Here is a 19,306-nt window from a genome sequence, read left to right as displayed (position 1 = left end):
TTCTAACCCCACTTTGGAGTGTTGATAGACCACAGGTCCTCACTGGCAGCTAGACAGACATCAGATCCTGCCACATGGACCACTGTGTAAGGCTACTCATAACATGGTAGCTTGCCTCCCCTAGAACAAGGGAGCTGAGAGAGGAAGCCTCCAAAACAGAAGCCGTGGTCTTTTTCCAACCTAACCTTGGGAGTGACGTCACATCACAACCTGCATTCAAAGCGTGGAGATTACACAAGGCTATGACTACCAGGAGGCAAGCATCGTGGGGCCATCTTAGAGAGATTTTAGGCAAAGTCCCGGCCTCAGCCTTGTCCCACAGGGAGCTCTGGAGTACAAATTACACCTCAGAGTTTGTCCAGCCTCAAGGCACGGAAACTGGGCTTTCCTACCTCTGGACCAGTCAGTCTTTGACTAGTTCCCGCAGGTGAAACTTAACTTGTTTTAAGTCCCCCCTCTCCGCCCCCCAGGTATTTCACTTGTTTTATAGGCAAGGCAGCTCCAGGAGCCTGAGTGCAGGCCTCTGAAGAAGGTCATAGGTGTGAACTGTTATAAGTCAAGCACACAAATTTGGGGGACACACAGCAAACCAGTAAGAGAGATCCAAGGAGATCACGGTGGAGCACCAATCATGTCCCCTACAAGGGGTAATTTGGAAACATTTACCAACATAGAGAATGTCTGTATCCTTTAACCATCAATCTCACTTCCAGAAATTTCTCCTACAGACACACTGAAGAAACAGCCTAAATATTCATCAGTAGGATCTGGTTAAGTAACTTATGGTCCATTCACACACTGGATTATAACACAGCTGTTAAAAGAACTAATATGAAAAGATCTCCCAGACACACCATTAAGTGAAAAAAAAAAAGCAGAGCATATTGACCGTGTTGGAGAGAAAGGAATGATTTGTGTATATCTGTACTTGCAAAGGGATGGAAATGTTCAGGTAAGATAAGCAATAAATTATAATCAGTGAGAAGGAGATTGGGAGCCTGGGTGGGAGGGAGAATTTTTTATTCTATGTCTTTGGTAATAATTGAATATATAACTGTGTGCACATATTACTTTTGTCATAATTTTTAAACTTGTTTTCAAACAAAAGAGACTGAATCTGGAAACCTGGAAGCCATACATATGTCTGTGACACTTCCAGTCACCTGACCCTGACGCTCTGAGGACCCAACAGAAGAGGTTTCTCACCCAGCCCAGAGTTGTCACTGGGAACATTTTTGGTTTGGTTCAATGAGATTGTATCGTCTGTCTAATTTGTTTCTGCTTTGTGTTTTATAATTTACTCTGAAGATTAGATTTTATGTTATATTTCACTCTAAAATTTTATAATAGCCGCTGGCTAAAAGCATTAAAGATCTGATTTTGACAGCTGTGTAAATTACCAGCCTGCAGCAGCCTGTTCCTGTCTCGCCCCATCCAGGTCATCTTGCTCACAGTCACCTCCAGAGCGCTAAGCAGCAAACCTTCTCCCATCTCCCCAAAACTCCCCACTGCCCTCAGCAGAAGCAATAATAGTAAGAGCACCCACTGATTGAATACCGACTATGGGTCAGGCCTTGAGCTTCATGCTTTACACGGATTGTCTGAGTTTTCACAAAAACCCTGGGAGACAGAGATCATCTAAACTCTTTTAAAGATGAGGAAACTGAGTCACAGAGCCACGAAGTCGTTTTCCAAGTTCACACAGCCAGGATCTTGCTGAGCCCAAATCCAAAGTCCTATTTGGCTTAAAGAGCTGGATCTGGATTGAGAAAGTACAGACAGGGCTGGAGAGGTCAGGAGGACCAGACGAGGAGGTGCCGTGAATGCTAAGGCCTGCTGCAGCCTGCTCCCGGGGATAACGGGAACCAAGGAAGGCTCTATCCTGCAGCCTCTAGTCCCTGTTCAGAATGACCTTCGGTGCCCACTTCGGACTTTCATGGTCACTTCCCTCCAACCGTTTCCTGGTTTTCTAGCCCATAGGTGTTCATGCAGTCAACAAATTCATGTGCAGAAACTGAAGTCCAGGGTCACAGACCTGCATCAGATATGATCCCGCCCTCCAGCAGCTCTCAGTGTCAATCAGCAGTGATAACTCAGAGATCCATGTTTGGAGCAGAAGGAAGCTCAGAGGGTGTAGGAGCACGAAGGAAATAGCTACGCAGTCAGGGGAGGGAGGGAGGTCAGGGCCAAGGAAGACTTCCTGAGGAGATGATGCCTCGGCTGAGCTCTGAGGGTAGCAGACAATGAGGCGAAATGAGGGAGAATGGTGCAAAACCAGAGAGAGAGCTTTCAAAGCAAAGGGCACAGCATGTGCAACGGCCCGGAGGAGATTGTGAATTGTTTACGACCAATCCTAGAACAGCATCAAACACATAGTAGGTACTGAACAAATACCAATTGAGTAAATGGAGTATGGCACATACAGAGAACTGCAGCCAGATCATACCTGCTAGGCAAGGAGAAGTCAAGCAGAGGCTGGATCAGATTAGGAAAGGTCTTGAATGTCAAGTTAAAAATTGTGAGCATCAGAGAGCCATTGAGGGGTTTCGGTTTGGGGAAGGGGCAGTTTGTGTGGTTGAATTGGTTTCTGAAAGAGCCTCTGGTGCATCGTGTGAAAAATGTACTGGAGAGGACAAGGCTGGAGGTAGGCAGACCAGTGAGGAGGCTGGTGCTGTCATTCAGATAAGGAAAAATGACTTATGCCCTGGCCTGTGTGGCTCAGTTGGTTAAGCATCGTCCCATATGCCGAGAGATCACCGGTTCCATTACCAGTCCAGGGCACATGCCGAGGTTGTAGGCTTGATCCCTGGTAGGGGGACATGCAGGAGGTAGCAATCAATGTCTCTCTCTCTCTCTCTCTCTCTCTCTCTCTCTCTCTCTCTCTCTCTAATACAGGGTCTCTGTTTGTCTCTCTCCCTCTCCCATCTTCTCTCTTTAAAAGCAATAAAACTTTATTTTTTTTAAAAAAAGGAAAAGATGACTTAGAATCTTACCACCTAATGAGCTACCACACTGTCTCCCTGCCCACTGAGGACTGTTTAGAGCCCCATAAGCTTATCCAGCTGAGTTCCATCTCCCAGGTTGACTAACCAGCACAGAGGAGATCCAGATATCACCCTCCTAGGTCCAGGTTCCACACTCCTCGTGATGCAGCCAAAGACAGCACTCATGTCCAGGTGAGCACAAGGTCCTTTTCATACCTTTCTAATGGACTGAGTCATAGAGGTGTATCAGTCTTTGTCTAGTCAGAAAAAACAGAAACAACTCTTTTCAGCAGAGAGGAAGTGAATGCATGAACTGTATAACAGGTGTTGGGGGTGGGGGTCAGAGCAGAGAAGATGATACTCGGTTATGCAGAAGTAACTGCCGCTATGGGCTTGGCCCACAGGCCAGCACTCAGGCTGAGTGGCTGCAGGTGCTGCCCCTGCCATCGGGCAGGAGCCTCTCCTGTGGTCACTACTGAATCCCTGACACTGCTGGAGCCCACGTTGGCTAGTGGTCAGCGGAAGCCATCTGTTGTCATCACGGCTGTGTTTAATCTCCGCCAGGATCTCTCCCTGACAGAATCTACTGCCCCCAGCTGATGAGATCACCTGGGAAATGTAGTTTGCAGGCTTCTAGCCCAGCAATCACAAGCGAGTAGAGAAGGGGGGGATGGGACTGAGAGCCAGCAGCAAATAATTGGCCCACAGGACCCCCTCAGTCACCAGAGCAAATGACAGAAGAAGCCCTCTGACAACATCACACTGACGTAGATGGATTTCTGTCGGTTATAGCACCAAGGTGGGAGACAGACAAATCTTTGGGATGGATGAGCCCTAGGGGGGCAGTTGCATGTGTCCCAGAGAGCAGCTCTAGTTGAGGCCGGGGAGAAGACACATCCAGCCCCTCTCTGCAACTGGCCCCTCCTCGCATAGCCCTCCTGATAGTCCCTAAAGGGACTTCACACAACCACCCTACTCTGAGGAACTAACTGTGCCCAGGTCTTAATTTATAAAGAATACTGAGTGACAACACGAAGAAGTGAATGCCATTGAAAAAAGAATTTATTACAATTCCTAAGAGAAGGGAGCAGGCCAGGGGGCCACATGAGGAAGCACCGGTTTGGTCAGGAGGCAGGAGCAGGAGCTAGGGGAAGGCCCGGCCACAGACTTCGCTGGGGTTTCCACCAGAAAGGCAAGGCAGGGCCGGGTAGCCAGTTTAGGGCTGGTTAGTTTGAGTGACTCCAGTGGACTTAGGGGCATAGAGGCTATTCTAGGTTGAGTTAGGACTGGGGAAATAATAGCTAGGTGTGTGTTAGATAATGGAGTATGGGGAAGCTCATAGGGAAGATATAAACAACTGTGGCCATTAGTTTAGGCCTCTGACTAATGGATGCCAAATAGACAAATACAGAATCTAAGAAAACCGAGTTAGAGTAAGAACCAAGAGGAAAACCACTGACCTTGTCTGGTTCTTACACATACACCCATTTTACAGATGGGAAAAGGGAAAGGACCACCCCAAACTTTACACTGAGTCTGAGTTGAGATGAGAACTCAGGCCACCTCTTACCACTCAGCCACGCCTCTTTCCCTGGCTCCTTTAGGCCTGTGGGGGAGTGTTTGCAGGTGCAGGGCTAAAGAAAGCTTTCCCTGTACATTTTTTCCCTTATCCTCCCCATGCCCTCTGTCTGCACTGAGCCTCCAGCCCTGCCAGCTTTGCTGGCCCTCCCCAGACTAGCCTGCAGATGAGGACATCACCTCTCCAGTGGTGGGTTCAGTGTCAACAGGGCTCCATCTCAAGAGGCTGTGAGTCCAAACCAGCAAGAGCAGAATGACATATTCAGACCTTTTCTGCCCACCCCTTAGAGAAAAGGTCTCACCTCCTCCTCACACAGGAGCACATCTAGGCGCACACACTGCCCACTTCCGATGTGTTCTCATTCCTCAGGCCTCAGTATAACGTCCCTCCCTCCCGTGGAGCCCTTCCTTGACCAGCCACGTGAATTCTTCCCCGCAGATACTGACTTTCCCAGCGCCTCTGGTTGTAATAGTGTATGTTGGTTGGTTGATCTTCCCACTGGCTGTTGCTCCCTGAGGATGGGATTATGTCTGTCTGATTCCATCTCCAGTGCCTGAAACATCTAACGCAGACATAAATGAATGTTGAATGAGTGAATGGAGGAGAATGGAGCTCAAAGAGGAGAAATTATTTGGCAAGCTCCCCTGTCCCTACCCCCCCCCCCCCACACACACACACACACACACACACTGCTATACGGAGCAAGGATCCATTCTGGGCTCTTTCTCCAGGCCCTCCCTCCCAGGAGCTCAGGCACCAGTGAGTGGCTTCAACCTGGGGGAGGGGGGCTCCCCGCCCCACGCCCCCCACCGCCTTCCTGCCTGGAGTCTCCCATCCTCCTGCAATGGGAAGACCCAGGAGTCCTCCCCATGACACCTCCCCTGCAGAGTAGCCTCCCCACGCTAAAAGGTGTGGCGGGGCCACTGGCCCACCCTGCCCGCCCCCACACAGGCCCTGGAAGCGGAGGGGGAGCGCGCAGCCCGGAGCCCACCCCCTCTGCCTCCGCGAGGGCGCTGCAATCAGCAGCCCGACCTCAATTAGCCCGGTGCCTACGCGCGCCAATTACCGCGTCAATCACTGCGCCAGAGGCAGAGGAAGAGGGAAAGGGAAGGGACAGCGGAGGGGGAAGGCCAGCCTGGAGCAGCCCCGCTGGCCCCAGACTGGCTGAAACCGGTCCAGGCTTCCCTCTCCTCCTAGCCCACGCCTAGGGCTCAGGCAACCCATCTCAGCACGATTTTGGACGCCTCCCAGATGAAGGATTGGAGGGCCTCCTCCACCCAACCCCCCACCTCTCCATGCTCCACTCTGCTCACCCTCTGTGCAAGCCTCAGTTTCCCCACCCACCAAATTCTAACTTCCTTGAAAGAGAGCCCATATTTTGCCTATCTTGCACACCCTAGACACTCAATAGTGAATAAGTGGTGACATAAATACAGAGCAAATCTGTTACACGGGGATCAAAATACCACATAAGACAGTTGTGTCGATAAAGCGAGATGTCTAGAGAATTACAAGAATTGGCACACAGTGAGTGCTCCAAGAAATGCTGTTACTGTCTCCACCCATCACATGACAGCTGATGGCACTGTCTTTGTGTCAGGCTCTGGGCTGGATGCTGGGGACCCAGCCAGGAGGCTGGTCTGGTATACACAGGAGCTCAGGTTCTGCTAGTTTTGACTACATTGTTAAAGTTTGTATTCTCCGCATAATGCCTCATTTTTCAAGCCCCAAAGCTTATTTGACCTTGACAACTACCAGGTGGAGGCACAAAGCGGAGACAAAGAATGGGACAGCTGGGTAAGAGAGCACCAAGGAGATGAAGTAGTCTGAGATCCTATCCTTGAAGAATTTCCCACCCCACACGGCATACGGACAAACACAAGGTCCCCAGCACTCTTTTTCAGCCTCCTTTCTTCTGGTACCTTTGGGGGGCTCCATGGAGGGGCTGTAGTCATGATGCTGCTCCAGTCCTGACTTCTGGTTGGCCAATCAGAGTCTCCCATCAGCCTAGACACAGTGATTGGTCCAAGGCAGGCAGGTGGCCTCAGCAAAGCCAATCAGAGTTTGCCCTGGGATTGCTATAGAGACCTAAGGAGAAAGACTCTCAACTAGGACTGCTAAAATGACTTGAAGCTGGGTTGGTAGTGGTCATTTTATCTGCCATAATGAGAACTTTTTTGCATAAACAAAGCCACACCTGAAAAAGATGGAGAGGAAGACACAGAGAGAGATTGTTTAAATCCCCAGGTCTATCAGTTACATGAGCCAACAACTGAATCTTGGGTTTCTGTCCATTGTAACCAAGGGTCTTTCCTTTCCACAAATGGGCCTGTCTAATCCTCCTACATAATAAAAGGGTAATATGCAAATGGACCAAACAGCGGAATGACCAGAAAGCCTGCGGCCCCTCACCCCAGCCAGCCCCTCGCCCTGGCGGGCCCCACCCCCCCGAGCGGGCACCCCCACCACAATCGATAAACTGTAGCCCCTCGCCCCAACCAGCCCGCCCCCTATAGCCCCCATCAGGGCGGGCCGGCTGGATCCCACTAGTACACGAATTCGTGCACCGGGCCTCTAGTTATCATAACAAAAAAATAGAGAATCTTTAGAAGTACTCAGGTACAAAAGTGATGCCCATTGTTTTCATTTCTGTTCATTTGCGCTTTGTATTATTTCTACAATGACAAGTATTACTCTAGTGATAAGGGGAAAAAAAAACCAATCAATTATTTAAGAACAGATAATTCACCTTTTATATCAAAACATAATGAGTAAAAGAAGCCAGGCCCAGAAGTTCATACTGTACGATTCCATTCCTAAGAAGTTCAAGAACAAACAGTGTCTGCGGTAACAGAGGTCAGAAGAATAGTTACCCCTGAGGGGATGTGGACTGGGAGGGACACAGGGGAGCGTTGTGGAGTGATGAATACATTCTCTGTCTTCATCTGGTATTGGTTACATAAAAAAGTCATTGAGCTATACCTTTACACTTTGTGTACTTTACTGGGTATATGTTAGACCTCAATAAAATTTTTAAAATAGAAAAATAGCATGTATTCGTTTCTCTCGGCACTCTAATTTTACATGGAAACTGAGAAGTCTTCTCTTCATTGGGATTCTGAAATACAATAACTTAATCAAACAATTTAAGTTTAAAGACAAGATCATAGGGGGCCCCTGCCTTCTGGAAAGTCTTTCTCCCCTGCCGAGTTTCTCACCACCACCACCACCACCCCCCCACCAAAAAAAGGTACAATCTCAGAGTAAGATGGGAATCAGAGCTGGTAGATTCAACAGAACTACTAGTACATCCTCTTAGAACAAAAAGCAGCCTGGCATTTGGAACAGAAAAGCCTTGCTTTCCCAGCAACTTTTCAGAAGTGATTTCTAGTGTTAATGGGCAGAACCTTCTGCTGGATTGATCCCCCTTTTCACAGGACTAATTATGGATTTATTAATATTTATGGGGCTCTCGTCACAGCCGATAGCTCTTGTTTGAGGACATTAAGCCTTATCTCACTACCTCCAGGAAGGGGCATTTGAAGCCAGCTCTAATTGGGTGACCTGCAATCAAGATAGAAGGGGGAAAAAAATGACAATAGCTTGTCTGTTGCCATATATTAAAATACGGTCTGCCCAGCTTAATGATTATCTTTAGAATTAATAATCTTGCTAGCCCAGGTTTGGGCCCTAATAGCGGAAAATCGTATTAAATGCTTTGCTAAGAGCAATCAGCATTTTGATAAGGCTAATGGCCCTGGCCCTGGCTGTTTCTCATCTCTGAGCTCTCCGTTTTCCTTCCCCAGCAGAAGGCCACTTTGTTCCTATCGCTTGTCATCTAAAGTCAGCATCACCTGGTGCTGTCTCCTGATGGGGCTCCTGCTGCCTCCCTCAACCCCAGGCAATCCATCTTGGGTGCTGCAGTGAGATTTATCTTTGGATGATGCAGCTCTGGCCCTGTTATGCCCCTGATCTCCAATCTTTAGTGGCTCCCCATTGCCTACTGTATGAATGGCATGAACAAGCATCTAGCCCTCCACCATGCAGCCCCAACTGCTTAATGCTTTGTTCCCTCCAAGGACCCACATCTTTAGCCGCATTGGACAATTACTTCTCTGTTCCCAGGACACAACTTTGGTGTTAGAGAAATAACATGGGTTTGGGAATTGGACTGCCTAGAGTCGGACTCCAATGCTACCACTTTCTAGTTGTTTGATCTTGTGCAAAATGCTCAACTGTTTTAAGCCTCAGTTGCCTCATCTGCAAAATGGAGATAAAATACTATCTACCTCATGTGGCTTGTTCTAAGGTTTGCATGTGATCAAGTAGGCAAAATGCCTTGCCCAGGGCTTGACATACCTGCAGAACAGGTGTGCAGTTAATGCTTGTACCCATCCTCTTCCTAATTCTGCAACTTTACATTCCTCTACCTGGAGTGAGGAGCAGTGTGGGGCTTCAGAGCTCAAGTAATTGAGAATTCAAATTCAGGCCCAGGTGATCTTGGCAGATGTCTTAATCTCTCTAAGCCTCAGTTTCTTCATCTATAAAATGGATATAGTAGTCTCTACTACCTACTGCTATTTTGAGCTTTAAATAAGACATTGCAGGTAACACATTTACAGTGCCTGGCACATAGTAAGTGCTCAATAAACATTCATTACACTGTTGTTGCATTCCCAGTCATCAAAGTACCAATCAAAGGCTTTCTCTTCTGGGAAGCCTTCCCTCGCCTCAGCTTTTTCTGACGCTGTCTTATAAAGTTATGTACTTTTCTCAGATAATTTGGGTGCTTCGATCCTCCACCCCAGCCAACTCCCAAATGGGCTCTGAGTGCTTACGGACCAAATCACGCCCAGGTCTGCACTCTCTCCCAAGGCTCTCAGTGCCTGGCATGAAGTGTGGCACAGCAGGCACTCAAATGTCAATAAAAACAATAATTATATCTGATAAATACTGAATGCTCTCTATGTGCTTTAAAACAATTAACTCTTTCAGCAATTACATTTTAACATTCATAGCAATTAACAAGTAATTCACTCCCATAGCAATTCATTCTAACAAACAACCCCATAAGGTGGGTGCTGTTAGTATATCTCCAGTTTATAAGACAGGAAAGCGAGGTGTGGAGAAGTGAAATGACGCGCTCAGTTAGGAGGTAAAGGAGCCAGGAATCAAGTGCATGCTGCCTATGGGCTGCCAGGAGCCCTTGCCCACCAGCAATAGGAGCTGGAGTTGGCAGTGTTTCCCTGAGCTTGTTCAGGCAGCCCCTATGGACAGAGCTGTGGCTTTCTTTCCCCAGGATGGAGTCCAGCACTTGCATTGCCAATCTCTATGCTAGACCCTCCCCAACTTCTCTCCTTAAATTGAGCACTATTGTCCTCATGTTATAACGGTGGCAACCGAGGCTCAGAAAGGTCAAGTGACCCTCCGAAGGTCACACAGTGGATAAGCGGAGAAGCTGGGATTTGAACCCAGGTCCAGCAGCTCCAGTCTCCTTTGGGATTGGTGGGCTCAATCAGAAATATGAGGTTTATACTCCAGTTTTTGCTGGACTGCACCCTGTCCTGACTTCTGCGCCTTTTTCCTAGGACCTTGACACCCTGCCCTATGGTCAGCAGCTCCTACTCTTGGAGGGCATGAGGGATCTGATCCCCTCACTGTGCCTCTCTCCTCACACCAGAAGGTGGTCTCATTGTTTTTTTTTAAATATATTTTTATTGAGAAGAAGGGAGAGGAATAGAGAGATACAAACATCAATGATGAGAGAGAGTCATTGATTGGCTGCCTCCTGCAGGTCCCACACTGGGGTTCGAGCCCACAACCCAGGCATGTGCCCTGACCGGGAATTGAACCATGACCTCCTGGTTCATAGGTTGACGCTCAATTACTGAGCCACGCAAACTGGGCAGGTGGTTTCATTTGAACACCAACAGAGTTGTCCCCCTGGGATCTAGAACCTGCCCTGCCTCTGGCCCTTGTCCCCTTTGGCTGAGGGCACCTGAACCCACCTGGTCTTCCTCCTTGAGCCTCAAACATTGGGAGTGGGAGTTAAAGGCAGGCATCCACCTGAATTCTCCTTCCTGACAACCGACATGCGTAGTAGCAGAGAAATGTGCAAAGAGTTGTGCGGGGTCTGGGGAGGAAGGATGTGCCTGGGTGAAGCAGGAGGAGCTGTCTGAAGAAAGGGATTGTGAGCTGGCCCTGGAAAGAGTTCGCCCGGCAGAAGAGGGAAGCCGAAGCCTTGGAGGCAGAGTGAGCAGGAAAATCAGGGAGGCGTGAGCCTGTCCTCCAAAAGCAGCCTGATTGGAAGACGGTGCGTGGAAGAGGCCGGAGTCAAAGCCAGCGACGTCAGTCCACTGGGGGTGGGTTGGGGAGGGGGCCTGTGATCCAGATGCTCGGGAACTGGGGTCCAGCCTCTATGGAGAGGGGTCAAGGAGCAGTGGAGCGAAGAGCCGCCCCATGTCACCTTCCTGCTCCCTCTCACAGCCATCACCAGGACAGCGATTAGGTGCTGCCGACAGGTGCCAGGCAGTTCCCGTTATCACTGCTGATGCCTGTGACAGCCGCTCCAGCTGTCTCCCATAGGAGAGAGCACACATCTGAGACCAAACTGATGAGGTTGTCTCAAGACAGGTGGCTACGGAGGGAAAGGGGGACGGAGACAGGCCCTATTACAGTGCACACCCTGCCCACCTCCCAGCACCACCTGGCAAGAGGCTCTTAATCACCAGAGAGCTTCACAGGGCCTTTGCCTGGCTCCCTTGACCTCACTGGCACATGTGTGTGCACAGACATGGCCTTAAATAGATCTGAAGGTCCATCTAGGCACCATATGACAACTACCTACGTGTGTGTGGACACTGACATGCACACACATTCACACCAGTTCTCAAACAGAATAGCTCCTATAGGTGCACACTTTGATTCCTGCATGCTCACGGACAAGAACACATGTGCACCCGGAGTCACACATGCACACAGCGTCTAAAGCTGGGTTCTCTGCAATGAAGACTCGAAGACAGGGATTTAGCAGTTCCTTTGGGATTGCAGAAAGCACAGCGAGGAAGACAGGAGATTGGGGGTCGGAGGGACTAGGAGTTAGTTCTACTAGACACTCTGAGAGATGGTGTGGAACACACTGGAATTGGAAGGGTAAGGAAGTTATTTCTCTAAAACTCCTGTCCCTCATTGGTTGAGTGTGGCTGCTGGACATTAACCTTCCTGCACTTCTAGGTTGAGCATATCCAGGAGGCACCCTTACATGGAGAAAGCCATAAGCGTAGGCAAGAGCTGTTGCGGCGGGCGGGATACACAGGCCAGGAACAACAGTGGCACTGACAGTGTCTGCTCCACACAGGGCATACCCCAATACGTGTACTCTCAAAAACAGGGATAAAAGGGGGTAAAAAACAAACAACATGCCAAATAATGAAATATCACCTCCCTCCTGTTAAAATGGCCATCATCCAAAAGACAAGAGATAGCAATTGCAGTTAAATTAGTAAAATTGGAAACAGTTCAGCCTGGGAAACATCAAAAGCCATGCACAACATATCTATAGTCAGAAAGTAGATTAGTGGCTGCCTAGGGCAAGGGGGATGTGAGGGTTGGGAGGAATGGGGAGCGACTGCCAACGGGTACAGCATTCTTTTTGGAGTGATGAAAACGTTCTCAAATTGACTGTAGTGATGGTTGCACAACTCTGTGACTGTACTAAAACCACTGAATTATGTACCTTAAGTGAATGGATTATATGGTATGTGAATGATATCTCAATAAAGCCATATTGCAAAAAAGAAAAAAAAAAGAGAGATAACAATTGCTGGCCTGGATCTGGAGAAAAGGGAACCCTTGTGCACAGACTGTAAATTGGTGCGGCCACTATGGAAAACAGTGTGGAGGATTCTTAAAAAAATAAAAGTAGACCAAGGAGGAATTTCAGGGTGAGTGGACCGTTCCAGCTCCCGAGTTCACTGCTGCTCAGCCTGAGGTCGCAGACGGGTCTGAAGGCACAGGTGCCCCCCGTGCCTGTCCAGCAGTTTCCTACTGAAGCCTGGAGTGCTCAGCCTGCCTCTGAAGACTGATCTGCAGCCTCCACTGCTCAGGCCACTGTAGGGTAAGAACAACCACTGTGCGGTCTTAACTATTCTTCCATAAACTCTTAACAGAATGGAAATAAGGCCAACAGAAAAGAAATAGCTTCTAAAAGTTGGAAAAAAAATTAAAGATAGAGTTACCATATGATTCAGCAATTCCACTTCAGGCAATAAACCCAAAGGAAACTAAAAGACTGACTTGAAAAGATACCTGTAACCCCGTTCATTGCAGCATTATTTATAATAACCAAGACGTGGAAATAATCTAGGAGTCTGCCAACGAATGAATGGATAAAGACGTTGTGAGAGAGATATATACATAATGGATTATTATTCAATCATAAAAAAAAAAAGAGAGAAATCCTGACATTTGTGACCACGTGGAAGCAACTTGAGGGCATTATGCTAAGTGAAATAAATCAGACAAGGAAAGACATCCTGTATGATCTCACTTATATGTGGAATCTGACAAAACCTCATAGAAGAGATCAGATTTGTGGTTATCAGAAGCAGGGGTAGAAAGGGGAGGTGGGGGGAGAAAGAATTGGCGGAAGGCAATCAAAAGGTACAAACTTCCATTACAAGATAAGCAAGTACTAGGGATACAGTAAAGTACAGCATGATGACTATAGTTAACACTGCTATATAATATTACAAAAGTTATTAAGAGAGTAAATCTTAAGAGTTCTCATCACAACGAAAAAAGTTTATTTTGTTTTTTGCTTTCTCTTTATTGCATCCATATAACATAATGGATGATAACTAAACTAATTGTGGTAATCATTTCACAGTATGTATGAGTCAAACCATTATGTTTTGATGTATTAAGCTTATATAGTGATGTATATCAACTATATCTCAATAAGACTGGAAAAATAAAAAGACCAAGAGATAATTAAAGAAAAACACATGAAAAACATGCACCATATGTATTGATTCCATTTTAACATTTGAAACATGTTAACACCCCTGAAATTGGGAGATGTTTTACAATTAAAAGAAGCAGTGATTTTTAAAATTTCTTTCTGGTACATAAAAGATGGTACATGTTATCATTGCTAGGGTCTTAGATTTAGTGAAATATGATATGCATATATGCCCTTTCCAATGTGCATAGAGTATTCCCCAAAGGATACACAAAAAACAAGGGAAACGGCATTGGAGGGATACTTTTATTTTATAACAGCTTTGTTGAGATATAATTTACTTGCCATAAAATTTATCCTTTAAAATTATATGTTCACTGTGAATAAAGTCGCTGTTCTGATTTTGTAACAATCAGGACAGACTAAACATTTGCTGTATTAAGACCACGCATGTGGCCCCAGACCTAGTTCTTTCCCTGGGTCTGGTTTTATAAATGCTGGTAATAAACCAAGTCTGATTTATATGATTAACCACCGGAAATGACAGCACAGCTAGTACAATAACTTGAAGATAACCTCTACTAATTTCATGATTACCAGTTGTCATTAAATGAATTGTAAAATTATTATTGTTTTAAAATAAATAAATTAAATTATACATCCAGTGTTTTCAGTGTATTCACAAAGTTATGCAGTCATCACTACTATTTCATTCCAGAACATTTTCATCACCCCCCCAAATTAGCAGTCACTCCCCATTCTTCCTGCACCCCGCCCCAGGCAACCACTCATCTACTTTCTGTCTCCATGGAGTTTCCTTTTCTGGATATTTCATATAAATGGAAAGATATAATACATGGCCTGTGGGTAGCTTCTTTCACTTAGTAGAATGTTTGTAAGGTTCATCCATGTTGTAACATGTAAGTACATACTTCATCCCTTCAGGTCTTAATAATATTCCATTGTGTGGATATACCACATTTTTTACCCATTCATCAGTCGATGGATATTTTTGTTGTTTCCATCTTTTGCTATTGTGAATAATGTTGCTATGAATACATATGAATAAGTTTTTGTGTGGACATATGTTTTCCTTTGTTTTGGATATCTACCTAATAGTGGAATTGCTGAGCCATATGGTAACTCTATGTTTAACCTTTTGAAAAACTCCCACTTTGTTTTCAGTTCACTGCTCCATTTTACATCCCCATCAACAGAGTATGAAGATTCCAATTTCTCCAAATCCTTGCCAACACCTGTACTGCCCTTTTAAAATTATTATTTTCATCCTAACGGGTATAAAGTGATATTTCCTTTATTTCCTCTCTAGTTTTTATTATTTACTTCCTCTGCTTGCTTTGGGTTTAGTTTGTTCTTCTTTTTCTAGTTTCTTATGGTAGAAATGTAGGTTATTGATTTGTCTTTTTCAATATAGATGTTTACAGCTATCCATTTCCCTCTAAGCACTGCTTTTGCAGCATCCCATAAGTTTTATGTTGTTTTCCTTTTCATTCATCTTAAAATATTTCCTAATTTTTCCTTGTGATTTATTCAATTTCCACATATTCATAATTTCCCTAAATAATTTCATTATTAATTTCTAATTTAATTCCATCTGGTCAGAAAACATACTTTGTATGATGTAAATTCTTTTAAATTTATTGGGACCTCTTTTGTGACCTAACACATGATCTATCCTGGGTAATGCTCTACGTGCACTTGAGAAGAATGTTGTTGATGGGAGTATTTTATAGATTTCTGTTAGGTTTAGTGTATTATTCAAGTCTTTTATTTCCTTGTTAATCTTTCGCATAGTTGTTCTACCATTATTGAAAGTAGAGTACTGAAGTGTCCATCTATTATTGCTGAATTGTTTATTTCTGCTTTCAATTCTGTTAGTGTTTGCTTTATATATTCATTAGGTCATGTGTTTTTATAATTGCTATGTATTCCTGATAAATTGACCCTTTTATCATTATAACATGTCCTTCTTTGTTTCTAGTAACAACTTTTGTCTAAAGTTTATTTTGTCTAGTATTAGAATAGTTTCTCCAGCTCTCTTTTGGTTCCTGTTGCATGTTATATACTTTTCCATCTTTTTCCTGATGAACTAAGATTTATGTCTCCCATTTTGCTTTATTTCTTATGTCTTATGTCTTTTTTTCCCTCTGTTCCTCCAATACTGCCTTGTTTTGTGTTAAATGGAAAATTTCTAGTATACCATTTTAATTCTCATTTTATATTTTATTATATCTTTGAGTTATTTTCTTAGTCATTTCCTGATGGTTACAATTAACATCTTAAATTGAAACAATTCAGTGTGGACCAATACCAATTTATTTTCCATAGTATACAAAAACTGCTCTAATAGAGCTCTATTCCCTCCCTCCTCCTTTGCACTATTGTTGTCATACAATTACATCTTTATACATTAAAGCCCATTAACATTGTTTTATAATTATTGTTTTATGCAGTTGTCCTTTAAATAAGGTAAGAAAAGAAAAAGTTACAAACAAAATCACAATCATGCTGTCGTGTATTTACCTACATACTTATCTTTCCTCTTTATTTCTACACTCTGTTTCTTCATGCAGACTTCAGTTATGACTGCTCAGTGTCCTTTCAGTTCAGCCTGAAGGACTCTCTTTAGTATTTCTGGTAAAGCAGGTCTGCTAGTGACATATCCTCTAATATTTTAAAAAATATCTGGAATGTCTTAATTCCTCCTTCCTTTTTGAAGGATAATTTTGCTGGATAGAGAACGCTGAAAATCAGTCCCCTCCTCTCCCTCCCAGGGTTTGTTGTTGTTTGTGTGATTATTGACTTTCCTGGACTAATTCTGCAAAGTCTGTATTCTTTGTCATGTGTGGCCATTGAAGTCTCTGCTCAGTGAGTTTAGTGGTCAGCTAATGCATGGAAAAAGCTTTTCTTAAGTGCCCTGAATTAATAACTCTCACAGCCTTTGCCAAGGGGCTCTGTGTATGTGTTGTGGGGAATTTAAATTCTGCCTTAGCCTTCACTCTGCTTACACAGAGCCTCAGTTCAACCGGAGGCGAAAGGTTATGATCTTCTCATATCTTTCGTAGGCATGCACATGAACATGGCCTTCTAAATTGCCAGGAATATGTTAGAACTTTTCAAAGTCCCTTACCCATTCCCTCAATATATTTTTTTGGAGTTTATCACTTTATTTTAAAACAAAGGGTGGCATTTTTTAAGTGATAATCTAACTTTAGTTGAAAGTGTATTTGAAATACTTTGTAATCATCCTATAGAATGTGAATACTGTAACTCTTATTTTAATGGAATTTATTGGAGTGACATTGTTTAAGATTTTTGGTTAGTCTCTTCTTAGCTCCAACTGGTATGGTTGCCTCAGGCAGCTGTGATGCTCAACAATTGCATCTGATGGTCATTGACAAATGCCCTTGGAGATAGGTCTTTTGCATGGAGAGATCTCTAATTCAGGCCAAAGAAAAGTCCTGGAAATGCACCTTTTGAGCAAGCTGCCAGACAAGTCAAATACTGAGAAGTCTCACCCTGGCCAATGTGGCTCCGTTGGTTGGAGTGTTGTCCTGCACACCAAAGGTGGCGGGTTCTATTTCCCGTCAGGGCACATACCCAGGTTGTGGGTTCGATCTCCGGTCCAGGCCTGTGCGAAACCAATTCCTGTTTCTCTCTCACATCAACGTTTCTCTCTCACATTGACTTTCTCCTTCCTCTCTCTAAAAACAATTTTTAAAAATACTGACAAGTGTCTGGGGACGGGGCTTTTGAGGAGCTCCAAACCTGCTCCGCCCTCTCTAGTTGCTGCTCGGCTCCTGGTTTACACGGTTACTGTGGTTGCAAGACTTGATTTTTTTCAAGATGGCCATGAAACTGGAAAGAGGGCATGAAATTAAGGCAAAGTGAAAAACATCATAACACTCACTGCTTTTTTTTACCAAGATTCAGCCATTTTTCTTGAATAACTACACCTCGAATTGTTGTAAGTCTTTAATTTCCAACATTCAAAAAAAGTGTATTTGAGGGTTCTTCCAATGGTCTCACTGCTGTTTATGGAGTTGATTTTTGAAAGTCCTTCCTCCACCATTCCAGAGGTCAGACTTTTCCTATGCATCTTTCTGCATTGCATGAAGGTTTCCTCCCCACACCATGTCCAGCTATTACCCAATCAGAAAGTAAAATATATATAAAAGCAAAAAGGGTATGTACACACATGTACAAGTGCTCACACACTGATGCCGGAATCCACATGCATAAATATATTAATCTGTCTGTGACATATTTGCTCTTCCGTGTGCAGGAGTGACAGGGTCAGCTCTGCGCTTCAGAAAGATCGCCCTCACTCCTGGTTGCAATGTGGAGCATGGAGAGGATGAGGTGGAAGCAGAGAAGCCAAGAAGAGGCTGAGAGTCATCCGGCAATAGTGATGCTGTGGCCTGGGCTAGGCCCAGGGGTAGCCACACAAGCCCACCGCTAATTACCCCCGAGGACCCGGTGGGTACACAGGCCCGAGCATATGCATATGTAGGTACATGGTCCATGTGCTCAGGCATGTGTGCTGCTGGAGCTAAAGAAATGTGGTACGGATGTCTCAGAGGGATTGGAGGACTGGATTGTGAACTATGAGAGACGTGGTGAGAAGGACAAGATTCCGGAGGGGAGAGCATGAGGGAGGTGTGATCTTCCAGGCCTGATGCCCACTTAGGTTCTCTCCTTGTCCCCCTGACTTGCTATCAGCTCTTCCCGCGTGACCATAGGTCACTTCCCTTCCCTGTGAGCAATTTCTACAGATGAGGGTTATGTTTGTTTCTTGACCTGATCCACCCCTGAAGTTCATCTCCTCTTCAGCGTTGGGCCACTTCATTGTAGGGAGTACGCAGACAGAGGCCGGAAGCTAGCTGAGCGAGATCCCGGGTGTAACAAACACACTAGATCATCTTGAACCCCTCCTGACACCAAAGAGTGCAGATCTCCTAAGTCCAACATACTAAAATTCAGAAATTTTTAAAAATACAGTTCCTTTTTATTACAAATTATTTCAAACATGTGAAGAATAATGGGATGAAGACCAATGTACTCGCTACCTCATTTTGACATATCAAAATTTTGCCTTTTTACCTTTTCTTTTTTTCAGATTTATTCTGTCAGCAAACAGATATATTCATCCACTCTGAGGCTGTTGAGCATTTGGGTTGTTCCCAGGTTTTCACTATTGTGGGCAGAATGAATACAAGCATTCTTGTCAGGTCTCCTGTTGTGTATGTGCAAGAGTTTCTCTTGGGTATATACCTGGGAGTGGAATTGCTGAATGTTCAGCTTCATGAGATTCTGCCAAACTGTTTTCCAAAGTAGTTGCATCAATTTGCACTCCACCAGCAGTGTCTGAGAGGTCTTGGGGATCTGCTTTCTCTGCTATCTCACATAATAGAATGCTATCCAGCAGCCAAAATGAATGAACAATAGCCACAAACAACAACAGAGATGAATCTTAGCAATATCATCTCAGCCAGTGGAAGAAGAATACATGGAGCAGGCCACTCTTTCAAAAACTCTATAAACAACTTACATACACAAACATGTATGTGTGTACATATTTAATTAGTCACTGTCTTTTCAAAGAAAGAAAATATTGCAGCTACAACTGAAGACCCCTGCATATACCACTCCCCAATTCAATTCCTTTCTCTTTCTCCCCAGACCAAAGGAAACATTCTCAGGGAACATGATGTGTTACCTTTCCAGCCATCTGTGTTTTTATACTTTAACTGCTTATGA

General features: G+C 44.9%; 1 long non-coding RNA gene and 1 other non-coding gene across 4 annotated transcripts in view; one reads left to right on the top strand and one right to left on the bottom strand.

The window, feature by feature from the left end:
• LOC114234463 (uncharacterized) overlaps nt 1–19,306 on the bottom strand; it is a 68,341-nt gene that overhangs the window by 9,273 nt on the left and 39,762 nt on the right. For 2 of the 3 annotated variants that reach the window (XR_008557606.1, XR_008557604.1), the window contains exon 5: nt 4,926–5,125. The exons of the other annotated variant lie outside the window; for it this stretch is intronic. This is a non-coding gene — a long non-coding RNA (uncharacterized LOC114234463). Of the gene's footprint in view, nt 1–4,925; nt 5,126–19,306 lie in introns of those variants that run through there. 3 annotated transcript variants of the gene reach the window in all.
• On the top strand, nt 13,903–14,034 carry LOC114234497 (small nucleolar RNA SNORA72). The gene has a single exon (XR_003620707.1). It is a non-coding gene; the product is annotated as a small nucleolar RNA SNORA72 (small nucleolar RNA).

The sequence above is a fragment of the Eptesicus fuscus genome, chromosome 12 (genome assembly GCF_027574615.1).
Source record: "Eptesicus fuscus isolate TK198812 chromosome 12, DD_ASM_mEF_20220401, whole genome shotgun sequence".
NCBI lineage: Eukaryota > Metazoa > Chordata > Mammalia > Chiroptera > Vespertilionidae > Eptesicus > Eptesicus fuscus.
This window is presented reverse-complemented; position numbering and strand designations above follow the sequence as displayed.